The sequence below is a fragment of the Sorex fumeus genome, unplaced genomic scaffold (assembly GCF_029834395.1).
Source record: "Sorex fumeus unplaced genomic scaffold, SorFum_2.1 ptg000041l, whole genome shotgun sequence".
NCBI lineage: Eukaryota > Metazoa > Chordata > Mammalia > Eulipotyphla > Soricidae > Sorex > Sorex fumeus.
The window spans coordinates 10,812,401-10,824,294 of NW_026606098.1; the positions used below are offsets into that span (position 1 = coordinate 10,812,401).

Below are 11,894 nucleotides of genomic sequence, written 5' to 3' on the forward strand. Positions count from 1 at the left end.
CCCGAAAGCTCTGTAACTTTTCCCACAGTGATTCAATAAATAAATAAATTATAAAAAAAAAAAAAAAAATTTGGGTCTCTTGGTGTCAGGTTGCTTACTCTGTGATTTGGGTATTTGGCTCTGTCATTCCTTAGTACCCCTTACAAATGCGCCTATCAAGAGGGCGGGGCAGAGGTGGAGGAGCAGAGGGGAGAGAACCGGTACCATGGGTGAAGGGAAGTTGACGCTGGTGGTAGGATCAGTGCTGCAATATGGTATGTCTCAAACTCAGCTATGAATAACTTTGTAAATCACTGTGCTTTAATTTTTAAAAATGTGTCAATTTTTTAAAAAGTAAAAATAAATCAATTCAATAAATTAGTCTAAGGAGAGATGTGGAGTGAAGGAGGGAGCCTTGAAGTGTTGGTGGAGGCTGTGGACGTCAGTGATGGGTTCGGAGAAGGATCACTGAATGCCCCCAACTCTATTAAAAGCTTTATGAATATCGACAGGAATAAAATCAACCCAAAGTCAGTGGCACAAAACAACACGCATTTTATTTGAAGGACAAGAGTTCTCACAGGGACTGTCTGTGGGAGACGCAGCTCCGTCTCATTTCTCTGAACTCCGCTGGGAAGGTGCATGGAACGGCAGCAATGAGAGAATTTCCTAGAAGCATCACATCCGTTTCTGCCACCGAGGCTCGACAGAATTGCAAATGGGGCCCTGAAGGAATGGCCCCCTGCATGGCGTGTGTGTGGGCCATGTGAGCAGAGTAGCGCAATGTCCACTGAGTAATTAAACTCCTTTCTGTTATGACCCAAAGACTCAATGCTGTTCATGCAAGCAAAACAAAAGCTGAAGGTTTCAGTAGATGCCCCATGAAGCCACTCTCTGGTTGGGCACAAGTAAAAGATTTGATTATTCTCTTTTGAAAAAAAAATCCCCCTATGATGGGTGCCACGTTCCCCAAGTTACTTCTAATGTTAGCTTTTAAAATAAAAACTGGGGGGCCACAAACGTTGGTGCCCAGGGCTTACTCCTGGCTCTGCGCTCAGGGATCACTCCTAGCAGGGCTCAGGGTACCTTATGAGGTGCTGGGGATTGAACCCAGGTTGGCCACTTCCAAGGCAAGTGCCCACTCCTCTGTACTATCTCTCTAACCCCCCAATTAATCAAATGAGAATATCCTCAATCCCCAAAGATCCTCTGTGCCCCATTTTATCTCTATTTCTGATTGTACTTGTCTTATGACCCTAAGGGAACCTCTCCAACTGGATTGGGGGAAGATAAGATTTGAAATATCTAACCAATCTTTCCCTGCCTTGTTGCTTGGGCAAACATAATAGCACAGCGATAGGGTGCTTGCCTTGTGAGCAGCCAGCCCGGCCAAGCCCGGTTCAATCCCTCTGCCTCTCTCGGAGAGCCCGGCAAGCTACCTAGAGTATCTCGCCCACACAAGCCTGACAAGCTACCTGTAACATATTCAATATGTCAAACACAGTAACAACAAGTCTCACAATGGAGACGTTACTGGGCCCACAGGAGCAAATCGATGAACAACAGGAGGACAGTGCTGACAGTGCTGAGAGTTGCTTGGGAGAAAGAACTGTCCTTGGCAGATAAGTCTACAGAATGATGCAATTATAGGAGGGGGAGAACATGGGGGAGAAGGTCAAATCTTCCCTGTCCAGGACTGTGGTCTCTGGACCACAGGACACTGAGATGTTCCCCTGATGAATCTGCAACCCATCACAGTGCCCACACCAGATGCCCCACAAGAAGCCCCGTGTCGGGGGTGCAAACTGGTGCTGACTTGGCCACATCCTGCCATTGATTTGTTTTTATTTCAGGACTTGGGGGGGTGTTCCACGGACCACACCCACTCATTGCTCAGGGTTCCTCCTGCTGCTGTTTGGGGACCAGTAAGGATGGGTCTGGGTTTCCAGTCAGCTCTGGGCTTCTTTTTACCTTTGCTTGTCAGAAAGCAGAGAGGTGCAGGGGATCACAAGGAACCACAATCCTAGCATAGAACTATGCCAGGAGAACACAAGGGAGATTTGAATTTCTCCCCCTGCATTCTCCACTTCCTAAGTGTCTTTGGGTCTTGTCCCCTACACGTCTCCACTTTCTGATAAGCAAAGATAAAAAGAAAAGATGGGGATGGAATAGTGGGAGTGACAATACAGAGGGTAGGGTGCTTGCCTTGCACACGGCTGACCCAGGTTCGATCCCCAGCATCCAAAATGGTTCCCTGAGCACTGCCAGGAGAAATTTATGAGTGCAGAGCCAAGAGTAACCTCTGAGCATCACCAGGCATCACTCAAAAAGCAACAACAACTGGACGGTAGCCCCAAATAAGACCCTGAAGCTTGGAAGCCAAGATTGAGACATTAAACCCTGGACCAACTTATATCAGTGATCTGATCAGAATTAAAATTACTGAACAGGCTATGAACAGGGTTGATAACTACACACACAGACATTTATGCTTTTAGATATTTAAAGGACAATTACGCATTTCTAATTTCTAAATAGGCAGAGGTGACAAGGATAAAATCCAGTGAGTCAAAGGGGTGAGAGAATTGGGTTCTTAAGGGAGTTTGATGGTCCCCGTCCAAGCAGAGCTCCCGAAGCTGCTTGTTCCCACAATCCAAAATCGTTGCTATGCCCCTGGCCTGTCTCCACCATCTGTCTCAGGACAGATCTCACCAAGACATAATCTGCTGAAAATTGTGGTATGTGGGTTTTGTGACTGAAATCTTCAGGCTTTCTCAGGGTCAGGATGGACTACCTCCCCCCACTTCCCTGTACTTCCGGAAGGCTGGACAGTCATATCCATACCCCTGAGTGGCCACCCAATTGCAAAGCTACTAAAGCCTTACCGTCCCGATAAAAATACCACATTCCCTGAACAAACACCATGATCTCTTAGCACCTATATTGCAAACCATGATGCACAAAATGAGCAGGAGAGAGAGAACAAGGAGGAAACTGCCTCTCATAGAGTGAGGCTGGGGAATGGGGGTGTAATTGGAGGTGGTGGGAGGTAAACAAGGAACATTGGTGGTGGGAAATGCACACTGGTGGAGGGATGGGTACTGGATCATTGTATGACTGAAACCCAACTATGACAGCTTTGTAATGGTCTATCTCACGGATGTTCAATTTAAAAAATTTTTAAAGTAATGTGGAGTTCATATCCCATTTAATAAGCTTAATCAATGGCTGAATAAATAGCTGCACTTCTACATATAAAAATGTGGGGGCATAGTGATAGTACAGAGGGTAAGGTATTTACTTTGCATGCAGCTGACCCGATTTCAATTCCCAGCATCCCATAGCATCCAAAGAACCACCAGAGTGGTTCCTGAGCGCAGAGCCAAGAGTAACCCTCGAGCATTGCCAGATGTGACCCAAAAAAGAAAAACAAAGACAAAGTTTGGCTGATCTATAAGTTCTTTTTGGCCATGTCACAAGGTTGGTGTTGCCATCATTTTCCAATTCTATGATCAAAAAAAATATTTATAAGAATTGAAGCTAAGAAGTCCTACTGAGAAACTTCTGGAAGGCCCTCTTGATGTCCTGGTTTCTCAGGCTATAGATAAAGGGGTTGAGCATGGGGACAACCATAGTGTACATCACTGAGGTCACTGCCCCCTTCCGGGGGGACTGGGAAGCAGCTGAGCTGAGGTACACCCCCATGCCTGTCCCATAAAACAAGCAAACCACAGACAGGTGAGAGCCACAGGTGGAGAAGGCTTTGGACCTCCTGCCTGTGGATGAGATTCTCAAAACAGAGCACACAATTCTCGTGTAAGAATAAAAAATCCCTGAGACAGGAATACCACCCAGAATAGCACCAAGAAAATACATGATGAGGTTATCAGTGAAGATGTCGCCACAGGCCAGCCTGAGCAGTTGAGGAGGGTCACAGAAGAAGTGAGGGATTGTCACCTGGGTGCAAAAGATAAGTTGTGATATCATCAAGCAATGAAGCTGGGAGTCCAGCAGACTGATGCAGATGGACCCCAGAATTAGTCGGCCACAGAGACGGGGGTTCATGATGACAGGGTAATGCAGGGGGTGGCAAATGGCCACAAAGTGATCATAGGCCATCACCCCTAGACCATCACCCCTAGAATGACACTATCCAAACACCCAAACATATTAAAAATAGTTGCACCAGGCAGCCGGCATGAGAGATATTTCTGCTTTGAGTGTGAATGTCCCAAATCACCTTTGGGACTGTGGAGGAGGTAAAGCCAATTTCGGCTGTGGACAAAACAGAGAGGAAGAAGTACATGGGCGTATGCAGGCGGGGGTCGGAGCTGATGGCCAGCACGATGAGCAGGTTCCCCGTGACGGTGACCAGGTACATGGACAGGAAGAGGCCAAAGAGGACCAGCTGGACTTAAGGGTCGTCTGAGAGCCCCAGGAGGAGGAACTCCACGGCCCCTGTGACATTGTGTGGGTCCACAACGCAGAGACACCTTGGGGCAGAGAAATGAGAGTGGGTCTATCACTATCAATAGTTTGGATCCAAGGAACACATAATCACAGCGACTTCACTTGGGTTTAGATACTTTCACTACAAGGTCTCGGTTTGTGACAAACATTCTTTTTAGAACATTTTCTCTGGACTTTTACTCCATCCTCCTGCTGTCTCAGCCTGGCTTGGAAAGGCTGAACGACAGAAATACAGGAGTGAGGAAATTTCCAGATTCCAAAAGTCAAAATTCCAAAATTCAAACAATAGCAAAAAGCTGTCCAAGACTTTAAAGGAAATGAAAGAACGAAGGTTTTCAGAATATCATTTAGAATTGAAAACTGCTAATTAAATAACTGTTATGGAACTACAGAATTAAGGGTGACCAGTGCGGGGAAGAGATGAGGTGGGCAGAGGCATAGAAAAAAGACATTGATGGAGGGGTTGGGGTGCTAGGCAGTGGTGAGTTGGTAAATTATCAATCCCATAAGTGTTGAACTGTTATAAATACCTTATCTGTATTGAAAATAAAGGAGATTCTCCACACCCCGCGCCAGGCTGAATTCATCCAGAGCACCTCTGAGGGGAGCTGGTGAGCCCAGCACCCACCCCAACTGGGCCTAGGCAGCCTAAAACCCCCAGATCCAGTGGCCACCATGCTCACGGCCCATCTCCACAGGCTCGAGACGAGTCTCATCTATAAATGAATCTTTTGAAAACCTCAGGTAGCAGGTTTTGTGACGGAAATCTCCAGGCTTGCAGGGAGTCGAAAATAGGCCACCTCCCCTCATTTCTCTATGCTTCTGGGTACCTGGCAGTCATGCCCACAAACTGCCTCTGATGCCATATAAGCTCATTAACGGTCATGATCCAGAGACTAACAAATAAATGTCAGAAGAGAGCCACAAGCTGCAGAGATGCCTCAGGACCCCAAAGTCACCATCCAGTTAAAAATTTAACTCCAATTCCATCACCCTATTAAAAACTTTAGAATTACTGGATTTTAGAATCATGCTCTCTGCCACTGATATGCAAAGAGTAGCACACCACATTGGATGGAGTAGAAAGTAGAAGGACCTGTAACAACATATTAGTAATCTTTCATACAAGGGCTTAATGCCTCCAAGGTGAGAGAGATCAATTTTCACACACTTTCCTCTAAGGAAACCTTCTTGGATCATTTTTAGTAGATTATTCATAACAAGCAATACAAAATAAATTAATTAGGATCTGCCTTTGGGGCTGGCTTCGGTGGTAGGGGAAAATTCAAAAATCATGGTGGTGGGAAGGTATTGCTGTTGAAATATTGAATTCAATAAATTATTGTGACAACTTTCATCGATTTTCTCCAGCGAGCCCAGTAACATCTCCATTGGAGACTTTGTTGTTACTGTGTTTTGGCATATCGAATACGTCATGGGGAGCTTGCCAGGCTCTGCCGTGCGGGCGAGATACTCTCGGTAGCTTGCAGGGCTCTCTGAGAGGAGCGGAGGAATCAAACTCAAGTCGGCCATGTTGGCTGCGTGCAAGGCAAATGCCCTACCTGCTGTGCTATCGCTCCAGCCTGTGACAACTTTATAAAAGTAAAATTTTAAAAATAATAAAATAATAAAAATTTTAATATATAATAAAAATAAAAAGAATGAATAAGGATCACTTAATTTTACTCAAACATCCCATACATGGAGCATTTCATTCCCTTGCTGTGGATTATTTGTGAAAATACTGTAATAAAGTATCTAGGTTCATTTTTCTTATCACTGGCATTGGCTAATGTTTGCTGCTGCCGAGTTTGTGTTATGTTGATGAATTGGGTTTCACATATGCCAAGCAACTGCTGTACCCCTGACAATACTCCCAGTCCCATTATGTGAAAATGTTAACCTTGTCCTCCACTCTCCCTATCTGCACAGTCCTGGGCAAGAAATAAAATTTGCGTCTTCAATTTAGAAAATAAATAAGTTCTGGGGACTGGAGCATTAGTACAGTGCGGAGGGAGTTTGCCTTGTTGCAGCAGACCCGGGTCCAAGACACTCAAGGACAGATTCCTGAGTGTAGAGCCAAGAGTAAGCCCTGGGCATCACTGGTTGTGATCCAAAAAATAGGAAGGAAGGAGGGAAGGAAGGAGGGAAGGAGGGAAGGAAGGAAGGAAGGAAGGAAGGAAGGAAGGAAGGAAGGAAGGAAGGAAGGAAGGAAGGAGAGGGAGGGAGGGAGGGAGGGAGGAAGGAAGGAAGGAAGGAAGGAAGGAAGGAAGGAAGGAAGGAAGGAAGGAAGGAAGGACCATATGGTCCCACAAGCACCACCAGGAGTAATTCCTGAGTGCAGAGCCAGGAATAACCCCTGAGCATCGCTGGGTGTGACCCCCCCCCAAGAATAGTTCTCATCACAAAAATAAATTGAGGTTTTTGAATGGTGCCACACACATTAAATAGAATCCATGTGGTGATCAATTTTGCAAAATATTGAAATAACAAGAATTTTTATCGCCTGAAACTGATATGATATTATCTCAATTGTATTATAAGAAGATAAAAGAAAACCGGGACAGGAGAAAGAGTGCAGCAGGTAAGGCGATTGCAGTGACCCAGGCTCAATCCCAAACAACCCCTATGTACCCCAAACCCCCAAGATGATCCCTTGAGACCAAGCCAGGAGTAAGCCCTGGTCTTTGTGGCAAGAGCAAATGTACCTCTACAGGACACTCTCTTAGAACTCCCACCTTCAAAGCCACCATAAAATAAACCAAGACAGCCCATTCCTGCACTTCTGTGGAATTTCAAACAGTGTTTTTGGTTTTCTTTCAGGGACACACCAAGCCATGCTCAGGGCTGACTCCTGACTCTGTGCTCTGGAATCACTCGTGGTGGTGCTCAGGGAACCCTTTGGGATATCAGAGCTCAAACCCGGATTGGCCATATACCAGGTAAGCACCCTACGCACTGTCCTATTTGCTCCAGCCCCTCCAACAGCTTTGGGAGTTCTCTGCTGCCCAGAGACAGACAGTTCTATTTCCCTGGCAGGGTGGCACTAACCACCACAAGATGCCAACTAATTCCAGACTGTGGCCATCCTGCTTGAGCAGATCTGTGAATATCTTGGGGTGTTTCAGTAAGAGATTGGGGTTGGAGAGATTCATCAATAATCCACTGGGAAGGTCAAAGGCTAGAGATGCTGGTGGGGAAAGCAGAATATTTCCTGAGAGCCGTGAACCCCAACGCTGAAAAGCAAACACGAACGCCCTGTGTGTCTCTCTGTGTGCATGACCCAGAACGATGCACAGGTGTCCCGTGTTTGTTATGGGCCCCACCTGCCTGGGTGAGGAGACAAGAATCAGGCCCAGCCTCCCACACCCAGCACCCCCAGCACTCACTGGTCTCTGCGTCTCTGCAGGCTCATGCTCTGAGCTGGGCTCTGTGCCTGGGTGAGGGAGGAAAGCTGAGACCGTGCTTGGGACCGGGAGGAAGGAGAGGGCGGGCATGAGCCTGCACAGGTGCTGGTGGTGAAAGGCACCCAGAGGTGAGCCCCGCTGAGAAATGCCCTCCAGGCTGCAGGGCTGACTCCTTATGATGCCGCCACGGCCTCGAGGGATCAAGACACAGAACTTGTGGGAAGATTCTCGATTCTCCTTAGCCCAGACCCTGGGGACTGCTAATGGGAGAGAGGAGGTTATCAAGGAATTGATGTGAGGGGCTGGGGTTTCTCTCCCATGGCAATCCCCTCGGCTCCTCCATTTTAATTTGAAACATCCCAATGTTCATTTCAATGTCTCTTTAAATGGAATTTGTGAGTGGATTTTGACATCTCCCAAGGAATTGTGTTTGTCATGACTAATCAAACAGACATATTTTGGTTTTGGTGGTAGTGGTAGTGATGGGTTTTGTTTATTTTTAAATTATTTTTGGTGGGTTTTGGGAGGTTTTTTGGGGTGTTTTTTGGAGGGGGTGTGCTTTTTGCATCACACTCGGCGATGCACAGGGGTTACTCCTGGCTTTTGCACTCAGGAATTTCTCCTGGAGGTGCTTAGGGGACCATATGGGATGCTGGAAATCGAACCCGGGTTGGCTGCGAGCAAGGCCCTACTCGCTGAACTTTCACTCCAGCCCCAATTTCTGTGTTATTTTTCTTTCATTCCCCCCATCTTTCTTTGGTTTGGCTTTCCTTTTTTCCATAACAGCACATTGGAATTTTCTGCTTTTATTGATGAATGTGTGCGTAATTGTTCTGAATGATGCTTGCTCTTGTAAGATGCAATCCATTTGTTTCAGCCTGCCAAGGGATCCGGCTGGGGGTGGGAGGGACCAGGGGCTGTTGGAGGAGGGAAGTCACATGGGAGAGAGCGTTGGGGTTGGAACACTGTGTGCCTGAAACAACTCTACTCTGAACAATTTTCTACATCATGGTGTCTGACTAAACCCTGAAAGAGAAATCACGCTTGCTCTTTTCTTGCCTTCCGTGTGCAGCAGGTGCCTCTCTAAATCAGAAGAAGCATCAGATTTGTCAATCAAGTCAGATTTATAAAATTTATAAATTGATAGAATTGGAAGTAGTCAGTAGTTCTGGGGCTGCTCCTGGCCAGGTGCTCAGCCATCACTGCCCACAGCACGGGAGTCACACCCGGTGGCCCTCATGCAGAGCGTATGCTGTGACCCTGTGGTTCCCCCCCACCCCCATCCAGGATAGAGTTTTTAGTGTGACTCACTCAGCACGAGGGCTCTAAGGGACAAGAAAGAATCAACAGGGAATTCAACCAGTATGGATCAGATGTAAACATAGAAATCCTTGGCCAGAATGAGAGCACTGCAGGGGGTGGGGGGGCATTTGCCTTGCATATAGCCAACCTGTGTTCAATCCCTGGCATCCCATTTTGTTCCCTGAGCACTGCCAGGAATAATTCCTGTGTGCAGAACCAGGAGTAACTCCTGAGTTATGCAATGTATAACCACCCCCAGAAAAAGAAGCACAGTAGGTAGGGCATTTGCCTTGAATGCGGTCGACCCAGGTTCGATACCTCAGTCCCTCTCCGAGAACACGACAATCTACCGAGAGTATCCTGCCTACACAGCAGAGACTGGCAAGCTACCCATGGCGATTTTGATATGCCAAAAAAAGTAACAACAAGTCTCACTTCGTTTTTCTGGAGCAAGCAGATGTCACTGGGCTACACTAGCATGTGACAGGGACAGATTGGAGACGTTACTGCTGCCTGCTCGAGCGAATTAATGAACAACGAACGGAATGACAGTGCTACAGTGCTAAAAGGCAATTATGCATGCCGACTGGTTCAGCCCTTTTGGAAAACAGTATGGATGATTCTCAAAAAATTAGAAATTGAACTCCCATTTGACCCAGCAATACCTCTCCTGGGAATGTATCCCGGAAAGGCAAAAAAGTACAGTCGAAATGACATCTGCACTTGTCTATTCATTGCTGCACTGTTTAGAATAGCCAAAATCTGGAAAAAACCCGAGTGCCCAATAACAGATGACTGGTTAAGGAAACTTTGGCACATCTACCCAATGGAATACTACACCACCGTTAGAAAGATGAAGTCATGAAATTTGCATACAAGTGGATATACATGGAAAGTATTATGCTAAGTTAAATGAGTCAGAAAGAGAGGGACAGACATAGAAAAATTGCACTCATCTGTGGCATATAAAGTAACAGAATGGGAGACTAACACCTAAGAATAGTTGAGATAAGGACCAGGAGGTTTGCTCCATGGCTTGGTAGCTGGCAGCACATGCTGGGGGAAAAAGCAGCTCAGATAGAGAAGGGATCATCAAGTAAAGGATGTTTGAAGGATCTGCTCGGGTTGGGAGATGCGTGCTGAAAGTAGACTATAGACTGAACACGATGGCCACTCAATACCTCTGTTGCAAATCACAACACCCTAAAGGAAAGAGAGAGCAAAAGGTAATACCCTGCCACAGAGGCAGGGTGGGGTGGAGGAGATCGGGTGGGGGGGTGGGAGGGTTACTGGGATCATTGGTGGTGGAGAACGGGCACTGGTGGAGAGATGGGTACTCAATCATTATATGGCTGAAACCCAAGCATACAAGTTTGTAAGTCTACAACTCTACCTCATGGTGTTTCACTAATAAAAATTTAAAAAATAAAAGAATTTAAAAATTAAGAGGCAATTACGCATTTCTAAATAAGATGTAGGTGACAGGAGCAAAATCCAAAGAGTCAAACAGGTGAAAGAATTGGGTTATTGGGGCTGGAGCACAGCAGGAAGGGCATTTGCCTTGCATGCGGCCAACCCGGGTTTGATTTCCAGTATCCCATATGGTCCTCCGGGCACCACCAGGAGTAATTCCTGATTGCATGAGCCAGGAGTAACCCCTGTACAATGCCAGATGTGACTCAAAAAGCAAAAAAAAAAATGGGGGTTATTAAGGGGGGTTAATCTCATGTCATTAGAGAATATCCCTTCGCTCCATGTAGAAGAAGGGCTAAAATAAGCAATTTTGCAATTTTCAGATAGGGAGATGAAGAGATCTGAAAATGCAGAATTACAAAGTTTGGTGGATCAGGATGTTAACATTTGGCCGTGACACAAGGTTGGTGTTGCCATCATTTTCCAACTCTATGATCAAATAAAAATATTATAACAATTGAGGCTAGAGAGATGCCTCCAGATCCTGCACCAGGATGAGTCTCATCTGGGAATCCAACAGAACCCGGCAGTCAAAACCCAATTGCCACCATGTTCCTGGTCAATCTCCATAGGCTTGAGACGAGCCTCATCCATGAGAATGAAACTCAGGAATGCGGGTCTTGTGACCAAAATTTCCGGATTCTCATGGAGTTGGGGATGGGAGACCTCCCCCTCATCCCCCTGTCCTTCTGGTTGCCTGGCAGTCACGCCCACAAACTGTCTCTGGCGCCATATAAGCTCACTAATGGCCATGATCCAGAGACTCACAAATAAATCTTGGAAGAGAGCCAAAGTTGCAGAGATGCCTTCTGACCCAAACTGCCCATCCAGTTGAGAGCTTAACTCCAGCTTATCACCCTATTTGAAATTTTATTAGAATTTCTGAGTCGTCTCATACTCTAACCTACTGGTTTACCAAGAGGATCACACCACATTGGATGGAGTAGAAAGTAGAAAGCAACCCATCTCAATCAAAACATGTATGTATAGTACCCAGGGGTCAACCTGTAACAACAACATGTGCGCAATCTCTTATACAAGGGCTAAATGACTTCAGGGTGAGATACAACAATCTTAACACACTTTCCTCTAGGAAACTTTTTTGGATCATTTTTAGTGGATTATTCATAACTAACAATACAAAATAAATTATTTAGGACCTGTTTGGGGGCAGGCTTGGGTAGTGGTGGGAAGAGTCAAAATAATGTGGTGGGAAGGTATAATGGTTATGGGATTGGTCTTGGAATTTGTATATAATAAATT

General features: G+C 46.1%; 1 pseudogene; it reads right to left on the reverse strand.

Moving 5' to 3' along the window:
• Positions 1–3,519: 3,519 nt before the first annotated feature.
• LOC130028886 (olfactory receptor 18-like) lies at positions 3,520–5,290 on the reverse strand (annotated as a pseudogene).
• Positions 5,291–11,894: the final 6,604 nt, after the last annotated feature.